Below are 26,495 nucleotides of genomic sequence, written 5' to 3' on the forward strand. Positions count from 1 at the left end.
TGTCCAACTGTGAGATGCTTGCTCTGGGCATGATGGTGGCAGGAGTTAATTTTAAGAAGACTTAATAGTGAAACGTTAAGCTACTGATGCAAGTGATGTTGTATGGTTTTGTGAGGCGTTTGGGGGCACGAAGCCCTCTTACACATCTGGTTCTGCACAAGCTCCAAGGACCCGCTTGATTCTGCAGCCGCCTTTACTCCTGAAAGCACTGCTATCCTGGCTGCTCAGCACTGCTGTGCGCCCCTTCAGGGCTGGCAGCATCCCCTCTGTGCCTCCAGCTTGCGAATGCTGACTTGCGCTGAGTTTTTGGCACCTTGGGATGTCTTGATTAATGTGTAATGATGTTCGGCCTGTATAGAGCAGGGTAATGTTTCCGAGGGCCACGGCAGAAGGCAAATAAGAAACACAAGTCTGTTGTCAACATGTGAAAGTGGGCTGTTGGGGCTTGTAACTTCTTTGGTAATTCTAAGAATTTACACTTCAAGTTTAAAAACCTTAGCTTGGGAATCGGATGGTAGCAAACAGCTTGGTGCAGAAAATACAGTGTGGGTCAGCATTATTAAGTTGCAGGTGTGTGTGGACAGGAGGTCTCAGCCCAAAAGTTACGATGCTCACAGAAGAGAGGGGAAATTACCACCCCTTCTAGAAATGGATATGAGCAGTCATAAACGCTTCTTCCCTTTGTATGAGAGAGCACCAAGGCCCTCCAAGTAAGAGCCTTCCCCCGAGAGCTCTGGAGAAGTGAGCGTGGCTCTGGTTCGCGTGTGAGTGAGCTGATGGGTGAGAGCGGGAGCGCACCGCCACGTCCTTCCCTTCTGCTTTTCTTAAAAGCATTCCCTCGCTTCCCCCAGCTGCCAGCTCCAAAGGCTGAGTTCTTTCTGTTTGAGACTTGCCCAAAGTAATCTTTCTTTTTTCCAGTGCCACCCTCCCCCCTTATTCCCATGCCTTCCAAGAATAAGGGACTTTGGGGAAGTGATGACGGCTTTTAAGCTGAACGTGGAAGCTGAGATGCTGTGATATGTAGTTAGTTGTCTTTGCTTGTTTCTGAAGTCAGAGAGTCCCATCGTTTTTACAGCCTGTGCCGTTCACTTCTGCTTGCAGCACTGGGACAGTCCTGGCATCTCCCCAGCGCTTTGTGTGCATGTTTTAGCACAGCTTTGCTAGTTAGACCCCTCATACAGCAAAACAAAGCCTTGGGGTAAAGCTTTAAACACTGGAAGAAGAGGACAAGAAAAAGCATGGAGTATTCCCGGTGCTGGCAAAGGCTCGGTTCCAGCTGTTGGGATCCCAGCATTTTGTTCCTCAGACGAAGAGGCAGCGTCCATCCTCGGCACACCGGCTGCTCTGCTGAGAGCAGCCCTGCTTCTGTCCTCTCTTCCTCGGCGCCGTCTGTTGTAACAAACACGTCAGCTGTGTTTGTGGGGCTGGGTCGCAGTTAGAGCTGAGCCCTGCTGCTCATGGATTCTTCTGAAATCCGTGCTGCAGGCTGGCCTGTAAGCACCCCTCACCACGACGGTCGGCATCTTGTCAATGTAAGATAAAGAAAAACTCGTTAAAGCCCCTGGCTGTTAGGAGAAACGGGCTGTGAGGTTCCTTCACCTCCCCCTTTTCTAACCGCTCAGTCCTTTATTTGGCTGTGAGGAGAGTAACGATGCTTGGTTATATATACTCTGCCTGCGAAGCGTACTTTGGGGCATGACTGCCATTTGAAGGCATTTGCAAGGAAACCCAGGCAAGATGCCAGTTTTTATGTTCAGCTTCAGTTTGATTCGCCAGTTGTTTGTAGCAGAATAGATTTTTTTTTTTTTTTAAGCACAGAAAGGCAACTTTTTTTTTTTTTTTTTTAAGGAAGGGCTACAAAACATGCCCTAATTCAAGTATTCGGTTTATGCAGCTGGGAAGCAAGCAGTCGCCGCAGGTTGTCCTGTTAAAACCTTGCAGGGTGTCTGGGTGCTGCCTTCCTAGGAAACAGCCATGGAACTAAATTGAGCAAGTGGGTTGTTGGCGCGTAAAGGTTTGCATAAGTAGTTAAAACTAAACCCTGAGAAATGGTGATTGATTCATTGACAGAGTGTTCCTAGCACTTACGTTGACACTATGGGGTTGTGAGTGCACAAGTACACTGCGACTCCAGCCTAAGCTCCTTCTCAGTTACCAGTTTTGCCTTTCAAATCAGGGCTTTTAGGGGATGCTCTCACTGCCCTGGTGAGAGCCTACTCGGCAAGCCGGCTCACCCAGCGCGGTGTTGGTTATTCCCAAACAGCTGAGCATGGAGGGGGACAGGCTAAGGAGCTCAGTTCCTGACCCGCATTTCCTTCTGCAGCAGCTTTATCCTGCATCTGTAATCTTTCGTCAGTAAAGGCTTCTTATCGTGCAAGCCATTTAATTTGGAAGAGTCCTCTGCGCCGAGCACAGCACCCTAGCGGTGCAATTTGTTGGGAAATCCTCGGGAGACGTTGTTGGACCTGGGCTGGGAATGGCTTGCCCAGTGCTTCAGTGCCTTCTCTGTGGTATTTGCAGAGCCCTGAGGGGACTCTATTTTAGTTGGCCTCACAAAGGCTTGATTTACATTTTGCAGGTTTCAACATGAGTAGTTAAGAGATCAGTTTTTTAATGGCCAGCAGTTGTTCGGTGCGGTTATATAAAGTAGCTTTAAAGCTCTTTATCGCTTCTCACATACTCTTTAAATTCCAAAGTTTTTTCCAATTCCTCTGTCCTGCGTCCTTCTTGGGATGCTGATGGCACTGAGGCATTTGGGCATACTATACATGGCAGAGCACTTATTTTAGGGGATGGAGCGAGTTGCGATTGGGTGGTGTTTTTGCAGCAGAAATAGCTGCTATTTGTGGTGCTGGCCCTGAATTGCTGGAAGGATTAATCACCAGTTTTGACACAGACACATAGATGTTTTTGTAGTTTTAAATCTTGGAAACTATTGTTTGCTGAGCTTACTGAAAAATTTCTGGTTTGCTCAGTAGCATTTGATTTGCAGCCCAAAGCTCCAGGGAGCTGGCTTGGCCTTGGCAGGGCTGCAAGCGAAAATCTCGGGCCGCTGCTTCTCATGGAAATGAAGAATGACACTGATCTGCAGCCTCTAGTTTACCGTAATACTTAAAACTGCAGCATAAAGAGCGTAGCGTTGACGTCCTTCATCGTGCAGCACTTGCAAGGGTGGTGCTGGTACCGTTTGTGTCCTTGGGGTCCCGGTGCATCGACTGCTGCTGCTGGTAGTGCTGTGGTAGCTCTTGTGCGGGCTGGCTGCTGTCTACCTGTGCCTTAGCTGGGATGTGGGATAAAATCAGTTCAGCCTATGCTTACGTGTCTCTTCTTCATCGAGTCTTGCTTATTAGTGGCTACCACAACGCGTTTTAAAGTTGGTTCAGAAAGTAACACGAGTTCTGTAACCGGCCCGTAAGCTGCAGGAGCTGTGCGGCCTCAGCTGTCCCGCAGCACAAGTCTGGTTTTGGCCCAGGCACGGTGTGCCCAGGGGAGCTTCGCTGGCTGTAGGTGAAGGACAAGCTTGGGTGCCTGTGTCGAGGACCTGTGGCACTACTAGCTCTGTTCCAAACTCACTGCAATATTTGGGCAGCTTAAGGCAAAAGCCTTCCCTGAGGATGGACTTGGGGTCGCCTTGTCGGCCCGTGGCAGCCTGTGAGCGGTGTGGGTTTGAGAGGGCACGTTGTTGTTCGTCTCCCCTGCGTGCCTGGGAAAGCAGATGCGTTATTTGACCATGTTTGCTGTGCGTTGCCTGCACGCTGAATGCGACCGACCGCTCTCGGGTGCGTGTGAGAGGGGCCCGTCCCCGTTCTGCTGCCGTCAGGGCGACTTCTTTCTAGCAACGTGCTCGTGCGAGGGCGGCGTTGGCCATCCCATCAGCACCGATGAGCGCTCTGGCCGGGCGCTCAGCACACCCTTTGTGCTGTGAGATTAGAGAGCTGCCGCCTGCAGAAGCGTACAGCTGTCAAACAGGGCCGGGGCCGTGGGGGTGAGGCTGCCTTCCACAGCCTGCCAGGCCACAGGTACGGGCTGGTACCGTGCTGTGAGCCTTCACGGGAGGCACCGCGTACTTCTGAGGGAGGCCATCGCAAGTTCTCAGACTCTTCCCTCTACAGAAGCTCCTACAGTGGTGGAGACTCTTCAGCTGCAAAAAGGAACAGAAACGGTAAGGAAATTTTATTTAAGTTAAACACAAACCACCCAACCTCAGTCTTTAATCTCTTTTCTGCTGGTCCAGCCCTATTCGAGAGAGGACTTAAAAAACAAAACCCCAACCCCCCTATGTATTATTCAGTGATCTTCAGCATTTTGTTTTGAAACTGGGTGGCAAAGCTCTTCTGGTTTCCATGCTTCTACTTGTTTCAGATATTCCAATGTGATAGTCATCAAAGAGAAGTTTCCAGTGGTAATCATGCCTGCAGTTCTGACACAACACAGCTGTGTTCGCTAATGGAGAATTTCAAAATTTCCTCTTTCAGAAATAGTATCCAAAAACTATTATAGGATTTTTTTCTGTGTAGGTAAGCCAGTATTATCTTGTATATAGGAGGCAGAATTCCAGATAGCTTTAGGGTTTATCTGTGCATTTGTTTTGGGGCATGGCTGTTTTTGTGGAGGGAGGGGAAGGTTTGTGAGCTGTTTGTAGAGGTGGTATATTGAGATCTTGCAACGACATGGGGTTTGTGGATTTGTGGATCAGCTCTCAGTAATGTTCTTGTCTTTGTTGCAGAGAGAAGTGCTTGGAGAACAGTTTATCTGGCTTTGCTTTGCATTGTGTGCCACACTTTCTGGGAGGGCAGCAAGGGAATCCTCCAATTCAGCGTCAGGGGCTTGGGATGCTCTTGAGGGAAGGGCTTGGTGCAGAGCTGGTCCCAGCGTTAGGTGGGCTGAGCTGGAAGGGGGGCTCGACCCTTCTCGACAGAAAGGCCAGCTACATCTTGGGAATCTTTTAAAAACAAAACACCTGAATTCCATGACACATCAAAATCTGCTTGATAACAGGGATTGTTGTTCCTTCGCCACTCTGTGTCTAAGCGGACGGTGTGCGCGTGGCCGCGTGGTTTGTCTGCAGCGTTTGTTCTCTCCCCGGTTCCAGGGCTGAGTGAGCTCGGCAAAGTCTCGAGTTGGCAGCAGTCCAGTTCTCAGCAAATTGCTTTCATCTTGTGATTTATCTTTTCAAGGTCTGCTTTATAGTTCAGCCTCCTTGGGCACCAGAAAAGGCCTGGTTCTGCCATGGTGAGCACCTGGCACGTGGGCTGGGTTGTTTCTGAGGGGGAAAAAGTGCCAGGGATCCTGAGCAGATTTGTTGGTAAAAAGGATTTTCTTTCCTTTCCGTGTACATTTTGCTTCAATGTATATAGTTTTGGAAAGCAACTCTTTTAATTCAAAGGTAACGTCTCTCTAGGGGCTGTAAGGAAGTGGTTGTATTGAACCTCTGTCTTCAAGAGGGATAAGCAGTCCCTTTTCATGATACTTTCTTAAGCTGTAAACTAAATGCTCTGTTTGTGTTGGTACTCTCTCTTACTGGGATTAATGGAATGACAAATCATTCCCTTCTGGAAAAAATGCTTCTTGGTATCATAGCATTAAGTAAGATTGCTTAACTAAGTGAAAAGAAATCTTTCTTGTCCAGGGACTTCTGTGGTCCGTTTCCGATTATGTTGGTTATTTATAGTCCTTTCATCTGCAGTCCTATGCATGTCCCATCCTATGGGATTTCGTGTGGGATGTTCTTCCCGACAGTCCCCTGCGGCGAGCCGGGCTGTGCAGCCAGTGCTGGGGGATGAGTCCTGGAGAGGCCACGCCGCTGCCTTTGAGCTCCCGAGCATAGTTTATTTGTGGGTATTCTGCATATCTGCATCTCCTGGAGCCGGTACTGCCTCCTGGCTGCAGCCGTTGCTGTGCACGGTGTGCTCCAGCTCTCCCTGCTCTGGTTCTGGTGCTGATGCCTCCCTGCCACTGCTTTGGTGTCTCCTGTGCTTTGGGACCTTCTCTGGGTTCCTTGGTGGGTCTCCTGGCTCCCGCTGGCCTGGCTTGAGGAGCGTACTGCGTGCGGTTTTGCAATGCTGAGTCACTTGCTTGATGGAAGTTGTGAATGATCCGATGATTCAACCAAATGTGGTTTCTCTGATCTTCTTGCTGACCCCCTGTTGGCTTCACTCTTGTGTTCTCTGGCCCCTCTCCTGTATCTGCCCCTGGCTTTCTTTTCCTTTCCTCAGCTCCTTGCAACGTGCCTGGGCTTCGCTTCCCTCCTGCTCCCATTTCCCTGGTGCTGATGTTCATGGGCTGTGTAATTTGTGGGGATTCCTCACCCCTAGGATGCTCTGAGTTCACCATAGTTGAATGCCCTAATGTTCTTTAGTCATCATTTCGTCATAAAACCTCAGATCTTTTCACTGTTGATTCCCATCATGTGTGGAGGGTTATGAAGAAGATGTAAAAAGCATGGAGTGAGGAGACGCTGGGCCCCTCGCTGCAGGAAGAACATTGAGGTGCTCGAGCGAGTCCAGAGAGGGGCAATGAAGCTGGTGAGGGGTCTGGAGAACAAGTCTTAGGAGGAGAGGTTGAGGAAGCTGGGGTTGTTCAGCCTGGAGGAGGCTCGGGGTGACCTTATCGCTCTCTATAGGTACCTTAAAGGAGGCTGTAGCGAGGTGGGGGTTGGTCTATTCTCCCACGTGCCTGGTGACAGGACGAGGGGGAATGGGCTAAAGTTGCGCCAGGGGAGGTTTAGGTTGGATATTAGGAGAAACTTTTTTACTGAAAGGGTTGTTAGGCATTGGAATGGGCTGCCCAGGGAAGTGGTTGAGTCACCATCCCTGGAGGTCTTTAAGAGATGTTTAGATGTAGCACTTAGTGATATGGTTTAGTGGAGGACTTGTTAGTGTTAGGTCAGAGGTTGGACTAGGTGATCTTGGAGGTCTCTTCCAACCTAGATGATTCTGTGAGACTTGGAAAACCCTGAGCAACTGCAAGCCCCAAGACAGGGAGGCTGAGGTTAATTACCTGGGCACTCGGACAGTTGGGCATCTGTGGGAGCTGACCAGGTGTGGGCTTGCCAGCATTTCTTGCTCGCCATGCAAATGCTTGAACTCTAAATAAACCGAACTCCCGTGATCATTCCCTATTGAATGAAATGCAGCTTTCTACCTGCTTTACCTCCCAGCCTGCTCCCTGCTCCCCAGCTCCTCCTCTCCAGGGATTTCACGCTGCACTGGGAAGGGATGGATGCTCAGTGCAGATCGACCGGCGCTCTGCAGGCGTGAGTTAACTGGTTAAATTACTGGCATTGCACATCACTGCTCTTCTGCTCTCTGAGCAGAGTGACTCTGCATACATCTGTACGTACACACTGCCACTTTCTCACACGGAATGGCATTTATCCATTGGTAATTTGTCTGTCTGAAAACATTGAAGTCGGTTGTCGTGGTGCCAGTCCTTGACTTCTGGTTGGGAATGGAAGCTTGTGGTTTTCATGAGGGGTTGATATTTCATATGGTAGTAAATGCCTCTAGGAAACAATGAAATGACTTGCAGAGCTACAGATCTGAAACTACAGCTCTCTTGCAAGTAATTGGTGTCACTTATTATCCTAAAAGGGCAGTTATAAACAATGCATTTTTCTTTTCATGGGCAAATTTCTAAACACTGGAGATTTGAGGCTACTGGATGAGGAAAAAAATTACTAGAAGCTGTCTGAGTAGATGATGAGTTTAAAAGAAACATTTATTGACCCTGCATTCCCCATCATTGGCATCCTGTGTGGAAGGTTTGATGTGTCACTGTGAGTCACCATAGACCTTCCCAGTCCTGCTGCTGTGAACTGTGTGTGAACTGCAAACATCTGGCTGAAAGCCTCTGGGAGGAGACTGCATTGCTCATCTACCCAGGGCAAACAGGCAGGAATACTGCTTACAACACAGCTGCTTTGGTCAATTTAAGGGGTATTTTCTCTGCTGCGGATTTCTTCCTGGCCTTACTTTCCTGTACTTCCATCCCTCGTAAGGTGCAGGAGATGTGTAAGAATAGGTCCGTATCAGCTTGGGAGGTGCTGGAAGACCAGAAATCCCAAACTCGGGACACCCCAAGTTGGTGTACTCTGTTGGCACTGCTGCCAGCCTTTATTTGGGTGAAGACTGCACAACTTCATGAACTGTCACCCAAAAGGGACTATTAAAAGGTATTTAATTTGGTATCCACTGATACATTTAGAGATATCTGGGAAAATGTGTTCAACTCTCTATGTAGGTAGTGTTGGGGAAGATCTTCAGAAGATTCCCCAAATTGGGTTTGTTGCCTTGATTCTCTGTGAGTACAAGCAAAAGCCTGACAAGAAAAATCCTGCTTTTTGATGACAAATCATATTTTGCTCCTAATTCGTAGCACCTAACAGTAGTGTCCGAAAGCGGTCTGGAGAAGCTGTGATGCGGTTGCGGCACTGGCTGTTGAAGAGCACTGCAGTCACCAGCAGAGGTGAAGTTCTTGGTCACACCAGGAAAGGAACTGGTGTGGTTTTTGGGTGTGCTTGGAGTAGTTTGCTCTGGTCTCTCCATACGTTTTAGCCAAGTTAATGTTAATGTTTATTACTGCCCAGGATTTGGATGCACTGTTGCAGCAGTGGTGTGGTCTGGGCTGATTTCTGTGCGCACAGTGTCGGTAGCTATTGCATGGAAGAGGCCAAAAGCCTTAATAGGAAGGGAAGCTTGGTTCTTCCTGTTGCAAGCCTTGTACCAAGTATGTCTCCTCGTTAATTTGTCTGCGAATTAATATCCTTTTTCGTGTCATCCAAACGGTCTGTTTTGCAACTTCAGGGGCTGCGGCATTGTTCTGTTGTGGAATGCTTGGTAGAAAATTAACATGCTGCTCTGGCAGATGGGAGGGACGCTGTTCCCCAGCCTTTCTGTCACGCAAATCCAGCTTTTCTGTTTCTTCCCCACCCCTAAAAAGTCTACGTTAACTTGAAAACAGTGGGAGGGAATTAAATGTGTTTTGAAAGGGTGATCCCATGGGCAGGAGTGGTATTGAGTGCTTACACAGTGTATAGAAAGGGTTTGTGGGAAGAGAGGTTGTTCAGCAAAATGAATGGAGTTTAGAGTTGTTAATCTGTGTCATTAGCACTGTGCACCAGAAAGTTTAAACTGTGCCTGACTAAATAGCATGATTCTTTGAAATTCACAGCAGTGCTGGCAGCCCCCTGGCTTTTGTCCCTCCGCAGCTGTCCGTCCCAGCAGCCCTGTGCCCCATCCCACCGCACGGCCGCAGGAAGCCATTCGCGGCTCTGGGGAAACCACGAGAGCCTGGCTCGAAGAAACCTCAAGCAAATGAGTTGGTGTCACCACCGGACCCGCAGAGGGTGCAGATGTGAAAAGAACCAACCCTCCGCTCCCTCCCGTGCTCACCTTCACGTCTGTGCTCCCTGTACGTAATTAGAACAACACAGGAAAACTTTCTTCATCGCCCCCCTCTGAGGGGTGGTGCGTGTCCCGACTTGTTCAAGAAATCTGTTGGTAATAGTCCAAAGCACAAAGGGAGCACGGAGCACGTCCGTCTGTGGCTGTGTGCCATCCGCAGAAGCCTTTGCCTTGTGCAGGTAGTTGCGCTGGCTGCCCGGGGTGCTTCGAGGCAAGCTTGTCTTGAAACACGTGGTTGTAGTCTGTCAGCTTTTGCTCTTCTCTTGCTGACTTCTGAAAGCCAGTTTTTTGTCATGGGAAACTCATGCAGAAAAGGTAATTGGTTGCTAAAATGTTTTGCTTGGCAAGTGGGCACAGTGCCCGTGAAGGGTGTTTTAAATACAGTGGCAGCTCATCAGGTATGTGATGCTTGGCCGCCCCTTGGGTGAGAAGTGGCTCTTGCTTCAGGTTGTAGCACAAGGTGTCTTGTCAGGTCTGAAATAATGACTGCCTCACTGTGCATTTTTAAAAGAGAAACAAAAAATAAGCCCTTGTGTAGTGGGTTTATGTGGCAAGGTTTTGGTAGTGGGGGGCCATAGGGGTGGCTTCTGTGAGAAGAATCTAGAAGCTGCCCCAAGTTAGTTAAGGGGCCTGCTGCTGGCCAGAGCTGGGCCAATAAGTGATGTTGTTGTGCCTCTGTGAGAGCAGTTTTAAGAAAGGGAAAAAACCTGCTGCTAAACAGCAGTTGGGAGAGAGAGGAGTGAGAAACAACCCTGCAGCTGCCAAGGTCAGTGCAGCAGGAAGGCAGGAGGTGCTCCAGGCACCCAGCAGAAGTTTCCCTGCAGCCTGTGGAGAGGCCCCTGGTGGAGAAGGCTGTCCCCATGCAGCCCATGGGTCCCACATGGAGCAGATCTCCACGCTGCAACCCGTGGAGGAGCCCCCGGTGGAGCAGGTGGATGTGGCCTGGAGGAGGCTGCGGCCCATGGAGAGCCCCCGCAGGAGCAGGCCCCGGGCCGGAGCTGCAGCCCATGGAGAGGAGCCCACGCAGGAGCAGGGGGTCTGGGGGGAGCTGCCGCCCGTGGGGGACCCGTGCTGGAGCAGTTTGCTCCTGATGGATGGACCCTGTAGTACGGAGCCATGTGGGAGCAGTTCTTGGAGAGCTGCTGCCTGTGGGAAGCCCCTGCAGGATCAGTTTGGGAAGGACGGCATCCCGTGGGAGGGACCCCACGTGGAGCAGGGGCAGAGAGTGACGAAAGGAGTGGCGGAGATGAAGTGCTAGGACTGACTGCAGCCCCCATTCCCCTGCGCTGCTCGGGGGGAGGAGGTGGAAGAGGGTGGATGGGGGAAAGGTTTTTTTTTTTTCCTTTGTTTCTCTCTTCTCTAGCATGTTAGTAATAGCCAATAAATTTTATTATCTCCCTACGCTGAGTCTGTTTTGCCCATCACGATAATTGGTGAGTGATATCCCTGTCCTTATCTCAACCCTTGAGCGCTTTGCATCGTATTTTCTCCCCATACCCCTTTGAGGAGGGGGGAGAGAGAGCGGCTGAGGTGGAGTTCAGCTGCCCACCCGAGTAAAACCACCACATCTTGGTAGCTTTTCCTGCCCCTTGAGATAGCTGTTAAGACCACTTCTGCCTTCTCAGATGTAAGCTGAGTAGTGGGGTAAGCCTTGAGCCTCCAGGACAAGCAGTGATGGTTTGAGGTATTTTGGAGTGGAACATCAAAAGCTATCACACAGTTAATGATAAACTAGTTAAATTCTAGTAGCAGAGACCATTGCTTTGAAGTAGAAACGAGCACTTGTAGTTGAAAGAACATTTAAGTACTAGCTTAGTGTGCTTTTTTTTAACGTTCCTGAGAAAAGTATGTTTAAAGATTGGAAGAGGAGGATTCTTGAGCAGTTGGAAAAGATTACTTGTCATTCCAAATTGGCAATTAAAAATGAATCAATAAATAGTTGGTACATCATTCCAGGAACGCCTTCCGTCCCCATGCCTAAAGGACATATGGCACTTCTTTGAAGAACATTAGCAAGGTAAAAAACAAGCAAATTGTTGTTAAGCTCCTCCAAAATTAAGTACAAGCAATAAGGATGCTCTATAGGAAGCCTGGGCTTTCACTTCTGGCTTGAATAACGGACAACATTCATGAGTTGCTCAACTCCTTGCCCAGTCTGTACCATTTTGTCTTGTGCACCTATTTCTTTCCCTTCCTCCTTCCCCCAGTCCTGAGGCTTTTATGCTGTCTCTGCACTCAGTTACTGTGACAGCACATTGCAGGGCAGGAACACTGTGCAGCGTTCCCGCAGTGGCCTTGTGCTTTGTTTCGGAGGCAGGAGGTGAAGGTGCAGTGTCCCTGTACCACCAAGGTACTCCAGCTGCTCCTACTCCTCCTGCTCTGCCGGGGCTGGGGACACGGATCTGCAGCCCTGGGCTGAGCCTCTCAGCTTGTTTGATCAAGTCCTAGCGGCTGCCTTGATCGAAAGATAACCTTTTTGGTGGGTTTGGAGATAGTGGGATCACTGCTGCGATGTGCCTGGGGCCATGCAAGTGCCAGCTGAAGGGGAAGAGGCGCTGGGAAAGTACAGCCTGCGGCAGGGACTGGACACAGCTTACACCAGTTTCAGCCAATGTTGGAAACACCCTAAAGTTTTTTTTACAAAGAGCCTTGCATTAATACTAATCAGAAGTGAGCACTTCGGTTTATGTGAAGCTACTCAGAGCTTTTGATGCTCAGACTTCAGTAAAAGGAAAGAAATGAGCAAGCTAAAATTTCTCTTTTGGGCCTTGCACAGGGATGCAGCTCATTCAGCTGACAAACCTAGGAAAAAGGTTGAGAGATTATAGGGCCTTTCTGGGGAAGGGTTTTCATAAATAAAATACTCATGTTTGTGTTCTAACTGAAACACAGAATTCTTACATAGTTTTACTTTATGTAAAACATCTTCAGTTTAGTTTGAGATTCAGCTGTCCTAGCTTGTTCTAGCTGACTTTGCATAAGCAAATTTTTAAAATTAATAATCCATTAAAGTAAGTGGACAAAGTGATATTTATGCAGCTGTTTGACGCTCTGGAAAGCAGATTCAGGGATGAAGAATTGATCAATAGTGTCTCTTTTAAATCTGTTCATCATAATTAAGAGGAATCAATGCGAAAACTAAACCTAATTTTCATGAATAATGCTGAAGTATCAGCTGGTGCATCCAAATGCAATTACATTTATACACTCATTTTAATATTAATAAGGTAATGACTCTTTTTTTATGGGCTTAGAGTTCCTGTAGTGATGGGTGAGATAAAGCCCATAAAAGCCTCCTGCGCTGCTGATGGATAACACCCATCCCAGAGCCAAACAAACTGCTGAATGACAGACAGCCTGGAGATGTCTGTCGTGCCTCAGTGCCTTGGGTTAACTGCTCAAACAGCTCCTGCAGAATTACTGTCAGGCTGGCCAGGTTGGTGTTGTCAGCATTTCTTTTATTGAAAACCTTCCCGAGGGATGCACGGCTGGCGAACCCGTCTTGGAGGAGGACACAGCCCTGCAAGTCATCTGCCACATGTACGAAGCTGCAGAGCTGCTCTTGCAACAGCGTCAGCCAGTGAACAGTGATATGTCCTTATAGAATACAGATTCAAAAACAATGGCCGTGCCTTCTGGCTTTAGGCGAAAACATGCTCTTTGGGCCAGAAAATGAGCTGGATTCATTAGTCTTAAGGAGAGTTGTTTTTTTTTTTTTTTATCTGATGCAACTTTCACCTACTTGCTTAATTTGTAGCTGCCTGGAGGAATGGAAAAGGAGCTGAGCATACCTGAGGGCTTTACTTAGAGTTCTCCCTTTATGTGTCCTACCCACACAGAGATGAGCAAGAAAACCCTTAGAGCTATGCATTTTTGTGCGGGTATGCAGCAGCTCCTGCCCAGGCCACTGCAGAGGACCCGGTGGTGCTGAGGGGCAGGCCCTGGCTCCGTGACCAGAGGCACTGTGCTGGGAGCAGGAGCCGCCTGTCCTGCGGTTGGGTTCCTGGATCGTGAGGGGCTTGGGTGGAGCACACACCCAGACAGCTTTCATTTCTGCGCATAAGGGATATATACGTGTAGTGGTGCCTGAATCACAGGAGCAAGTGCTCTTCTTTCAGGTTACCAAAGGCTTCTTTGCAAGTGCGGGCAGAGTTTTGTAGTGCGACTTCTTTTTTTTTTTTTTTTTTCCTTCTCTCTAGGGGGGGATGGAGGTGAGCTTTCAACTCTCTCCTGTCCGAATAACACTTGAAAGCTGCCCCAAACGGGCTTGGTTTGAAAAGCAGCGCGAAGGTGCTGGGGTGTTTAAGCCGTGGGGCCAGTGCCATGCTGCTGCTGGGGGTCCTGGGCCCTTCCTCCCTGCTGACAGGAGGAGAGGCTGAAACCTCTGCATAAACTTTGTTTTTGATGTGCAATGCATAGTTTCTTTCCACCGCAGCAGGCTTGTGACTGTTTTAGGGCAGAGCGTCCTCAGTCCGAGCGTGAGCTGGGTTCAAGCTAAGGCTTGTTCGCTAAAGGTAGTCTGTGCGTGCACGTGCCAGCCACGGGGGCTTCCAGCTGTTCTTGTACTGCTTGTGTTTACAGCGCAGTCCTCAGCATCCTAAAGAAAATTCAAGGCATTAGGTGCATCTATCGAATAACAAGCTGTTTAGGATCACCTTGCTCCCTTACAACACCCATTCTCCATAGCAGCCATGCCAGGTGATGTTTGCTCCATCGCACAAGCGTATTATGCAGGAAAGTTTGTGTTAGGCTCAACTCTGTCACCTGCTGTCATGCTCCCAGGTGATCAGGCATCAGTTTTCAGCATCTGTCCTGTCTCCGAGGCCGCCACGTGATGCTAATTCAGGAATCCCTGCAATGCAGTTGGACTGCTGGAGGTTACAGCTTGTGTTCACGTTAATTGGGCTGGCTCTGACAAAGTTCCTTCAACTCCTTCAGTTCTATTTCCCTTAGATTTATTAAATAGTTGTCCCGTGCACAGATGGAAAATGTTAAAAATAGAAGTGCTCAAGGCAGGGCTGTTGTTTTGGTGTTGACAGGCTTGCTGGAAGCTGAGGCACACTGTATTTTAAGAAGTGCTGGGTTTTTAAGATCTCTCTGATGTCGTCTTGACCCAGCACCGAGGAGCTGCTTTTCTGTGCTAAGAGGAGACCATCTTTTGGATAAGCTACCTTCTCAGTGTGCTGCCATCCATTGTATAGACCAAATAGCCCAAATAACAGACAGAGCTCAGGATTTCTGAATTACTTCTGCCTTTTGTGATGAAGAGGACACCAGCTGTAAAGCTAGTCAGAAGAAGAACCTGAGATAGTATCAGAGGGACCAACTGCTTTTTGGTAACTTCTTCCTCTACTAAAATAATTTTTTCCTTGTTTTATCACTCTGCAGGCAAGACTATAAATATAAATAAGTAAAGTACAAGTAATGATATTTACATTTCTAGGACGTGGCAGCAGCTTGGGTGCAGACCTCCCAGCTTAGTCCTTCTTCCCAATAAGGGAAGGCTTCTTCCAGCCTCAGAGGACTGAGACAAGGTTGGATCGCCTTGCATCCATCCTAGAGTAGAACAAAATGGAAGGAAACCAAAGCAAATAAGTGAGTTTCTATGATTCCCACCCCTCTACCACCTGTCAAAGTAGCTGTAAGCACTAGAAAAATTTAATTTTTCAGGACTGATTCTTTTCAGGACCCCAGACTTTACCAAGCATGCCCCAAAGGGAAGGTGAGCATTTCAGAAGGGAAGGAGAGGCAGGCAGGGCAGCTGCTTGGTGGGATTCAGTGACTATGGAGCTGTGTCCCCAAATACAAACTGAAACCACAGGCAGCCTCGCCTTGGCTGTTGCAATTGCAGAGATGAGCTTCCAAATGTAAACAGCGCCCGAAATGATGGAGGAAGTTTCCTGTTCATCCAGTCTGAAATTGGCTCCTTCATAGTAGCCGTCAGCTGTTGGTATCTGCCTTTTGTCATCGCTGAAATCTAACGGTGACCACACAGATTTTATTGTGCTGTTGCTGATTGCTTCAGCAGATATATAGGCTTATCTCAAGCCTGCACAGCCCTTGCCAGATATTATTCTGTACCCAGCTGTCTCCTCCACAGCTGTGAAAGTCATCTGTAACTCGTGTGGAACCACAGTTCTGCGAGAAATTAGGACACACGGCGAACGTAAGGGAAGAGTAAAAAGCTGCATTTTTTTTTTAGCTTGCCTAAAATGGTCAAAGAAAATCCAGTCTGGTGAACGTATAGTTGTGGGAATAAGGGGGGCTTTTTGCTGACATTCAGGTTTTTGCAATGTAGCGATTGCTCCTTTCTTTCTTTGCGTTGCACGGGGTTTTATACTCCTCGCCTCTATCGTTAAGGTTCCCTCTATGTTCAGTCTGATTTGATAAGATTCGCTGACTTTCAAGACGCAGTCCAGCAGAATGTACGTGTTGATAAGGAACAGTTAATTTTGCTTCCTTACCCAAACTCTGCATTACGTGTTAGGAGTAGGCTGCTCTTTTCCGTATGGCTCAGCAGCACCTTGTTCAGCGGATGACTGTAGTAACATGAAGAGATCCTAAAGAAGCGTATGTAAAAAAGACCTTATAAAAATAAGTAACTGGGTCAACGTCACTTACTGGTTGTGCTTTATTCCAAATGTGGGAAAGTTCTTTATTTTCTTGGACGCAGCAGGTCCGTGACGGCACAGCAGCCTGGTGGGGATCGCCCCCATCCGGACTTCACGAGGTGCTTAGCCAAAGTGGGCTTATGTTCAGGTGGAGTGCACATGCTTACTTTCTATCTTCAACAATTAATTGCAAATGCTGGCAAATTATTTTAACGTTTCTGGAGGCTAACGGAGACTAGATTTTTTTGGTGAGAAAACACTTTTTTTGGAGTTCAAGTGAGTATCATGCTTCTGTAAGACTTTTAAAAAAGTTTCTATTTCTCCTTGTGGTCGTAACTTACAAAATGTTCACTGTCACAGGTCACAGTATTTCTGTGCTAAATTTGGGAATATAGCTGGCAGCTTGCTTATTCTCAGGGAACTTTCATGCCTGGTTGGTGTAGAAAGCTTCAGATACTTAGCTGTGGGGGAATGAAAGGGTCTTAGTTGTTCTTTTTTCCAGTTGCTTGGTTTTTACTTTTTTAGTATTTTTTTTTCATGGCCTTTTCCACTTCTGTGGAATAAATTGAGACTTGAAGTGGTTGAACTTTAGCAGCAACTTGGTATTCAGTTTCATGTTTGCATTGCCTCTCGCGTACAAGACTCCATTTCCTCTTTGTGTGTTTTTTTTTTTTTTTTTTTTCCTGCCAAACCCCCTTGTTTCAGATCTGCTTCCTGCTTGCAGTTTTATACCAGCTTGGGAATCTTTTCACAACCATTCTTTGCTTTTGGTGTGCAGCAGAGGCACAACTGCACTGGGTATGAGTTTTTTTTTATTTTTTTATTTTAAAAAAGATGAAATTCTGTCAATTGGATATAGTCAAGTTTTTCCAATGTTTTTCCCCAACATTTTGCATGTAATTATTTTGTGTGGTTGGAAAGAAAAAAAAGAGATAAAAAGATTTCAGTTTTTTTTTTTCCTATGGCATTGTAGCTAATCAAACTTTTTTAAGAAAAAAAGGCAGATCCAGAGATGAGTGGTCTTCACCTGGCTGCTTGCACTGGCATGCGTCCTCCAGAGCTGGATGGCCACATAAGGGGGTGTGGCTTCTCTTGTAGAATTGGTAGTAGGAAAAGTCAAGCTGCTCATCATGCCTTCCTCTCTTGCTCACCAGTGATGGGTGTCACCTACTAGTTCAATAAATTATTGTGTGTTGACTTCCAGTTCTTAGCTCTTTTCCCCGCTTATTAAATGGGTACCTCGTGTAAGACTTTCCCAAGGTGTCCTCTGGTGGTGGTGCTGGGACCCCCAGCCAAACAAAGCACTCTTAGGCACACATATATGTTAAACTTCTCCAGTCTCTGCAAAAGTACAGGCAAACAATTGGTGGCAAAACCCAGAAAGGTGACCTGGCTGATCCTATTGTTTTCAGGGACTGCGGCTTTCCTGTTTATGCATCCTGGCTTTCAGATGTTCATCCTGCTCTTTATGAATAAAGTGCTTTTGCATGTGTCTCAGGGTTCTTGCATGTTGCTCTCCATGCAGTTCTTGATTGGTCTCCTGGTTTTGGAAATGATCACATCAATTTGTAAGTGGCAGAGAGAAACCTTCCCTTGTCTTTAAACATGTAAAAATACAGCCCTGGCAAACTTTTTTTTTCTTCCCTTTCTGGACCAGGAGTTCATTAGAGAAATGAAAATGGTATTTAGTTGCTTTTCTTATTTTTTTCCAAGCGTTTATATCCTGAGTGCAGCACAGCCCCTTGAAATGAGGGTTTGCAGAGCTAGGAATTGCCAGAAGCTGATGGTCATCCTGTTTTTCTGATTGAAGCATCTTACCTTGGAGATGAATTCAAATGTTTCTAAACTCTGTGCTGCATTATCAAACAGTGATAGGAGTAAGTAGTAATTGATAATTGAGACAATCCTCTCTGCTGTTACAGTGTGATACAGCTGGAGGTTGCATGAGAGTGAGGAGAATGTAAGCAGTAGTCTATAAACCACTCTTTGAGGGCAGTTATATATATATATATATAAAAGCAAAAGCTTTGATGTGTGTATTTCAGGAATTGACCTACAGATTCATTACCTTTCTGTGCCATAGAGAGGCTTAATGGCATGACAGAAGTAGAAGATTAAACTGATGGATGCACTGGTTGTGAATCAAAGGAGGGAATTGGCGGTTCCTGAGTTTGTGTTCTAGCTCTAGGGATGTCCTTAGGGCTGTCTAGTGACTTGACATGCAGATGGTGTTTTACCTTCTGATCCACTCAGGGTTTTGGAAAGAGAAGTTCATGACTTGTTGGCAGAGCTGGGCATGACAGAGAACTTTGTCCTAGGACAGAGATGCCCAAATCTCTGTTATGGGGACTCGATCCTGCAGCTTCACCAGAGCCACCCATGAGTGCTGCTCTGCCTGAGGGCTCCTGTCTGGATTTACTGTCCCTGAGCAGACTTTCAAACTTCAGGCATGCTGCAGGTGTGTACTCTTTAAAGGAAAACTTCTTTTTCCACTGAAAATAGCGCATGCAGTTTCATTTGCAGAACTGTTTGCTCCAAAACTGATTTTTTTTTTCCAGAGAGCAGAGATAGCTATGGGCTCTCAGCTGGATGCTTCCTTTTTAACTGGCCAAAGAGCAGGCCGGAGTACTCTCAACTAAGTAAAGTTTTGCCAAAATACACATTTTTGCTTAAAGCAATATATCACCAGGAACACTTCTGGCTTTCATGCTTTAGGAAAAGAAGTTGGTCTGGACACTGTAGCCTGGTTTCTGTTTATTTTAGCACAGGCCTGGAGCCTAGAAACAGAGTTTCAGGTTCCTGATCTAGAGAGAACTAGTAGGGAAGACGCCAAGCGATTTTTCTTGAATGTGAAGTATTTTGTATCTCTACCCAGCCTGCTCATGGGGTGATGCCACTGGTGTGCTGGCTGGTCGGCTACATGTGAAGTGGTGATCTCCACATCTGGTAACTCCTTACAGCTTTGCTCCTGAAAAATGCCAGGGGCATTTTGTTTCTGCCTGTCCTCTGGTGCTGGTATGAAACAGGCTTGTCTTCTGCTTCTGTCTGGTGCAGGCAGAGGAAAATGTTTATAGTGTTTTAATCCTTCAAAACTTTTGAAAATATACTTATTTTAGAACATCCAACTCTGTTGCACACAACATTTTTTTCTCTGGCTTTGTTTCCTTCCCTAAGAAAAGGCTTTTTGATTTCTTAGTAAGTTCACTACAGAAGTGTCAATGCTGCTTGCAGGCAGGGCCACAGACCTCCCTGTATCCATTTCCTGCAAGGTCTGTGGTTACTCAGTGCTGCTCTCGCCTCTACCATGTCTGCTACATGCGATGCAGAATTTATTTTTCTGCAGGTGCAGAATTTATCTGAGAGATGTGGAGCCAGCGTGGAGGACGGCAGCATCTGTTTCCATCTGTGGAGTTCAGCAATAGTCCTGTTCATTTGGGATAATTCGTGTAAAAAAAAAAAATCAGACTTGGACAAATCTGTGCTATGAAGAAAAACAGCCCAAATGAGGACGCATCTCTGTCCATAATTAACTGGAAAACTGGAAAAAGGAGAAGCTAAATAAGTGAGCTCTCTACTGGCTCACCCATTTTCTGTATCTGACAACATGGGAACATCGCACTCAGTGGTTATACCAAGTGTGCAGGGTAGGAGCAAGGGATGTCTCCCTGTCTCTGTTCCTCTTATGGGACATCCTTGCGTTTAAAGTCTGTGGACTTGATGCTTCCCTACGTTTTATATTTCCTGATTTGCAGAACTTCATACTTTCTTTCAGTTGATGAAGTTACAGAGCCCCACTAAGAAATGAGAAGTGCTCATCTGAGTAGGTAATTGGCAAACATTTTGCTTGAAATTTAAAGGAAGTAGGAAGGAAAAAAATCCCAAATGAAGTTTCATCTTAGGGCAGATGTGAAGCCCTTTCCTCATCATATCTCACCAAGACAAGTTTTTACTACTGTCAATTGCAAGCTGATCTCTTAATTTGTGTGTTTTTTTTTCCTGTTTTGTAAAGCAGAAATTGCAATGGAAGTGTGTCTCAGGTGCAGTCTGGAGGGGGCTATATGTGTGTCTGGGGGAGGGGAGATTATATAAATTGGTGTGTCTTTTTTTTTGTCTTGTTCCTTAGTGACCTAATAGCTACAGGTTTCGGTTGTGATTGACATATGAGTACTACTAGATGTAACTGTTTTAATCTGAAAGTTCAGGATGTCAAGATATTGAAAAGCAAGAAAACTTCTAATATGTAACCAAGGTTTCTCTAGCTGGAGTTTTGAATATGCTTTTTTTTAAGCATAGGAACATGTGCTGCAGCAATACTCAAACAACCTATAGGTTTTCACCATTGAATGGGACTTTAACACAGTAAATCCAGAGGGGTTCGGTGTTCTGCCACATTTCTTTGGTTCTGTGGTGGTGTTGCTTGCACACCACTGGTGAGCCGTAGGCTGTAACTGCATGCGTCACTGACTTTACCGGTATGGTGAATATATAGCTATTATGCTTCCAGCTTCAGATCTGGTTGTTCTTTGTGGCCACACTTTATGTCTTGGATACTCTCATCAGCTTTTGGGAGGGGAGAGTGAGATGGTTGATTGTTACCAGGTACTGGTGACGGGTCGACTCGGGGCTAGTTTGTGGTAGAGCAGCCCCTGCGTGTTGGATGGGCAGGAGTGTTGCCACATTCAGACATGGTTGGTGTTTTCAAGTCTAGTGTTCAGTGTTCTTTCCCCTTTCAGTACTTGCAGCTGTCTATCGCTTTAAGCAATACAGAGAGCCAAAATCCCACCAGCTGTGTTGCAAGAACTGCACGGAGATCGCAGCACCTCGGGCTCCTGAAGGAGCTGTGTTTGGGACCGGGCATCAGGCAGAATCGCAAATGGCTGAGACCAGCAGGGCACCCGGTCCCTCAGGCCCCAGGCCTGCCCCAGCAGGGCCCTGCAGCTGGTGCCCAGCCCCACGTCCAGGCGGCTCTGGAAGCCCCTCAAGGAGGAGCCCCCCAGCCTCCGTGGGCAGCCTGTGCCAGGCCTCGACCTGCTGCCTGAGGGGCTCCAGGTTGGGCCCTGCCTCCGGGCCTGCCCCTGGGCACTGCTGGCAGCTGTCTGGCTCCATCCAGAGCAGGGCTCCATCCAGACAGTTGGATGCTTGTGCCTGTTTTTAACATTTACCTCTGCAGATAGAATGACACTAAGCTGTTATTTTCTGGAAGCGTGTGAAGATCAGGGTGATAGCAGAAGACAACTCTTTGCCCTGCTGAAGCCCGCTCCAGAGAATTCATCCAAGCTGGGAGGGTGGACAGGGGCTGTCAGGAGGAACAGATGGTTCTTATTTCTAAATTTAGTGTTTTCTCCCCTTCCCCCACCCCCTGTGGTCAGATTAAATGATTTCTTTTATTAATTCCAGTGACTTCTGTAAACAGACTGTGTAAATATACATAAACAAATGCCAGATCTGCCTTGGTTTGTGCATTTGAGAGCAAATTTCTGGACAGGGGAGAAAGGAGGATACAGGCGCGGGTCGCCTTTTATCTTTGCTGGAGTAAACCTGTCCCCTGGGCTGGGGGTGTGTGCTGGCTCTAAAGGGCAGGGGCCCCAGCAGTCATTGCAACGTCTGGGAGGCTTGAAGCCTGCAGTTGTTGTTCCAGATGTTGTATGGTCTTTTAAAATTAAAGAAAAAACAAAAAGCTATTAGTATTCCTGATGTGTAGCTGAGAGGATGTTTTGGTGACTGGCAGGTTTTCTGGCAGGGAGGGAAGAAGCTCTGTGGCTGCATTGGGCTGGGAGTAGAGGAATAAGCTGTCGGAGGTACATTCCTGGCATAAAAAAAAGAGAGTATTTGCTAGAGTATGGGGGAGGCTTTAGCAGGTTTTTACTCTTCAGGATTTCCTTGTGGTGAGGGGTTTAAAAAAATGCAGTCAATTTTCATCAGAGGTTAGCAGTGGGATTTCTCAAGAACCTCTGTTGGCATCTGTGGTTTTTAATCTCTTCAAAAGGTGAAGAGGTAATATTTGCAGATGACACAGCTCCTGAAGCCAGTACTAATGAAGCTGGTTAGGTGGTTTCAGAGGCGTTTCAAAAGGCTGCAGCAATGTTAGGTTATTCCGTAGCACAGCAAATAGAATACTCCATGGATGTATGGAGTATCGCATGATGGAGGGAGGTGTTTGACCTACTCACTTCCACTGATCTGCGTTAATTCTTGGCTACACTGGGCAAAACACTCAGCCATACATTATTGGATGAGTCTCCATTGGCAGGTGGGATTAATTGAATCATTAATTGGTTTTAGTAATGGAAGATATAATGAAGGGAGAATGAGAATGCCCAGTGGGCTCAAAATCTCCGTGATAACATCACTGAAGACAAGGTTAAAAAAAAAAAAATTCTGCTGAAACTCGGGGATTTTTCAATGCAGTCATTAGGAAGTGGTTATCCGCAATTTACAATGGTGCTTATTTTACATTTGATTTTAGCAGCTCCAGCAGGAAAAGGAGAGGCTGAGGGGAGGACAGATGACAAGCTCGTCCTCCTGGAGCAGTGCAGCTCAGATAGGTTTCTTGCCCTTGGCTGCTTCTTCACTCCACACCTTGCAAAATACTTCCAAGCTCGTCTCTCCCCTTTAAGAACTTGGAGAAGGGAGGAAAAATTTTAGAGATGAAAAGACTTGGGACAGAAAAGTTACTATAGGAAGTAGCATCCTTCGATGTACATGCAGCAGTGCAGGATGTGTTTTGGGAAAACCAGTGAAGTTGGCTGTCTGTCTGCAGATGGAGGTTGATGGGCTTCAGTGGGAACACGTACCTTCTACTCTGGTGCAAAATGAATCCCATTCAGTGTGAACTGCTGCGGTACATCATTTAAGCTCTTCTGTCTTTATGCTGAATATCAGTTAAAGCTCCTTGGATTGGTTTTGAGAGTGTATGAGTGTAGTGTCTCAAAGTCCTACCTACCTTTTTCCAAAGTAGGGATAACCTCAATACTTACTTAAAGGAGCAAAATTTTCTAAAACACTGAAAACCTCTTTTAAGCCAGCAACACAATGCTTTAATTTCCTGTTGGATAAAGCCTTGGCAAATGTAAAATATTAAGTGGTCAAATGAATACAGGGATTATCCTTTTTTGGGAAGGGTGGAGGTGGGGATACCAGCTCAGCCACTCTGTCCAACCCATTGTCCATCAAAGCAGTTGATGCTATTCCTCTGCTGCCAGGATGGTTGCTGGAGCCTTCTGCTTGAAGCTTGTGACCTTGCAGCTCGGTGGGTGGAGGAGCTGGATTTGTTTTACTTGCTGTTCTGCAGTTGGGGCCCGGTGGGGCTTCTGCGATGGGAAGGGGAGGCTTCTTCTCTGCAGCTGCAAGTTAAAGGATAAACAAGAGGAAAAACAAAAATGTTAGCACAGTTTGTGCTTGGTTGGGCTGTCCAGACACTGAGGAATGAAAACAGACCAGACGTGGCGTATCTGGTGTGAGTGGTTTTGGCAGTCCGCTTTGTGGAGCACCATCCTTCCCAGGCCTGCACACTCAGCTGGGTGCAGGACGTGATGGGCTTTCCCTCTGGAGACTTCACTGTAGACCTGAATTTTTTAATTTCTTCTTCCTTTCTTAATGCATTCCCTTGAGGAGAGGGAGAGTTGTGGCTGTTGAGCAATGGTTGTGGCTCATCTGCACAGCTTCCATACTTGCATGGAACCAAAAAAAAACCACAAAAAACCAAATGCACTTTTGCCAAAGCTGTGCAGGTACCAATGTAAGATGATGGTCACCTGTCCCCCTGTCTGTAGTATTGCCAGAGGACTTAAGAGTTAGGGCAAATATTAATACTTCTTTCTCTTTTTGCATTATTTCAAATAACCTTCCAAACCTACAAAAGTTGAACATGTCCATGGTCATGCAGTTTGTAAAGGGGGAGAAAAGAAGTCATGCAAAAATGTTATAAAGGGTGTGTTGATGTCTTGTTCTGGAAAACAAACTTAGAGTTTAGTTTTGACTTTAAAATGAATTGAACGTTGTATATGTGTTGTCTTCAACAGCGTAACCACAGACACGCTGTTGAAGATGACATGCATAGAAAAATCAGTGAAGAAAGGGGTTCTTTGGAAAAATTTAAATACCTTGACTTTATCTGGGAGATTTTTTTCTTTCACTGTTCAGAAAAAGAAATAGATTAGATCAGGAGTTAAGTCAGCTACAGGTTTCTTATCAACCTTTCATTATTTCATCATTTTCTTTTTTATTTAAATAGGCTTGAAGGTTCCTTTTTTTTTTTGTTCTGAATGATGTTTTGTTTGAATGCACTTCCAAGATTCACGGTTAATGGTGGGTGTTAGGATTGAGAGATTATCCCAACACCCTAGCGCCTCATTGTTTGACAGGGAAGTGGGAACTGGGGGGGATTAGCTGCTTCTAAAGGGATTTCAAAGGGGTGTGGGAAAAGGGAGAGCTGCAAGTTTCCTGTGTGCTGACAGCGAGTGTCCATCGAGGCTTGGAACATAACCTCAAAGGTCTCATAACTAGAAATTAGTGGTGGTGGGTTTTTTTCTTCTTTTTTTTTTTTCCTCTGGTGCTCTTTTAAACCATAGGTTGAGACTATTCTATGCAAATAGGCTTGGCACAGCTTCATGTTCGTTTGCTATGGAGATGCAAATATTTAGGGAAACTTTGCTTAGCAAATACATGAGTAAATCCACCTTTTTTCAGCTCTAAAGATATTTGTGTCAGAGGGACCTTGAAATATTTGAGTGCTCTGTCTTGAGTGAAACAGGTGACTCTTGAGAACTGATAAAAAAAAAAAAAAAACACGATATTTTTGGTGTGACAATGTAATATATGAATGCAATTAAACAGCATGCTGATTTTCCTCTTTTGCATCTTCACGCTTACAGCTTTACTGGTGAAGTTCATCTTGTTTCCAAAGCTTATTGGCATGTCCCTGAAAGGGCTGGGAACAGCCTGGCTTTGTTTTCTCATGAGTTGGGGGAAATAGATTTCTCTTCAGCCAGTGAGTCTGGGGGAGGATATGGCTGTGTTAGGCTATGTGCTTTAAATCGCGGGACCATTACTACTTGGTCGCTTGGTTAATGAAGCTTTACATAGTTTGTGTACTTAATGTTCCTGGGAGATTGAAATGCTCTTAAAAACCAAATCTGTCCAACAGCCCTGTCCTTCTACAACATAAATTAAAATATGAAGTAACCAGATCTGGCTAGGTGATAAGCTGAGTGTTACTGGAGAAAACAAAGCCGCATCTGGTCAGTGCACTGATGTGATTTTGTGCTCCGTTCTGGAGCAGTGACCTCTGGATAAAAACTACTTGGCTTACACAGATTTTTAACTGAACTCTCTCAAATTTTATTTCTGTTGGTGCTCACATTGACTTAACTTCAGCGCGTAGGGTTTCTGGATAGAGGAAGACTGAGAGCAGGAAACTGCATGCTTACAGCTGAAGTAAGGGGTAGGAGTTTAAGCATGAATGCATCCGAAAACTTCCTAAAGGTCCCTTTCCCTTAGGTCTTTTCCAAAGTAAGCTCTGCTTACTCTAGCAGTACTTTACCACTGTATATACTGCGCTTTAAATTACAGGACAAGCTGCTGCCTTATTCTCAGCAAAACCAGCTATTCCAGGAAAATAACGCTCATCTTCCCCCAGGCTGTGTCAGTGCTGTTAATTTTTTTGTCCAGGTTTGTACCTTTTTCCCCACTGTTCTCACCATGTTTCAGAAATTAGCAGCGCTCATCTGGATTTCTTTATACACCTATAACAATAAAAAAGTAATAACAATAAAAGTCCATTGCTGTTTTTAATCAACTGAAAATTAACTTTTTACTTCTGTCTTTTGCTTTGCAAAGAGCAATTGACTTAAAAAGCTCAAACAACTTCTTGCAGAAGTAGACCAGGTTGATCTGGAAATGATTAACGCTATTGTTAGTATGATTTAAGTCTCTCCTGTTGTCATCTGTGTAAAATCTGGCATGTCTAATCACAGGCTGATAGCTTTTTATAGCAGCCCTTTTCTTTGCCTTGGTTTATGTGAGGAGACCTGAAATTAAACTATATTGGGTGCACTAAAAAACTTAAGAAAATTTCCTCATGTCTGAGCAGGCAAATGGTAGTAGAAGTGACTCTTTCTGACTTTTTATGAAATACAAATTTTATTCCTTTAAAGTTTTTTTTCAGATAAAAATAGCATTGTTGTATTCATGCAAGTAATTTACAGCAAAATATGGGGTTATTAGACCATGGTGAGAGGAAATCTGAGCATGCGCTCACCTTATCCACAGATTTGAAGTTCTCTGAGTTTTGTTCTGCTTTCGGAGTAGGAACTGTGAACGAAACCATTTCCCAAATCCACCCACCGAGTCTTTGGAGCAGAGAGACATCCAAGAAGGTTGTTGCCGTCCGTTTGCTCATCCAGAGAGAGGCTGTTACATCCGGTATCGTTCCATTTACTTTGCGCGTTAAAGCCTTTTTATGACAGTGTGACAGGAGGCT

General features: G+C 46.2%; 1 protein-coding gene across 1 annotated transcript in view; it reads left to right on the forward strand.

Moving 5' to 3' along the window:
- LAMC1 (laminin subunit gamma 1) overlaps window positions 1-26,495 on the forward strand; it is a 63,584-nt gene that overhangs the window by 1,289 nt on the left and 35,800 nt on the right. The gene's annotated exons all lie outside the window — the stretch shown is intronic.

The sequence above is a fragment of the Cygnus olor genome, chromosome 8, assembly GCF_009769625.2.
Source record: "Cygnus olor isolate bCygOlo1 chromosome 8, bCygOlo1.pri.v2, whole genome shotgun sequence".
Classification (NCBI taxonomy): Eukaryota; Metazoa; Chordata; class Aves; order Anseriformes; family Anatidae; genus Cygnus; species Cygnus olor.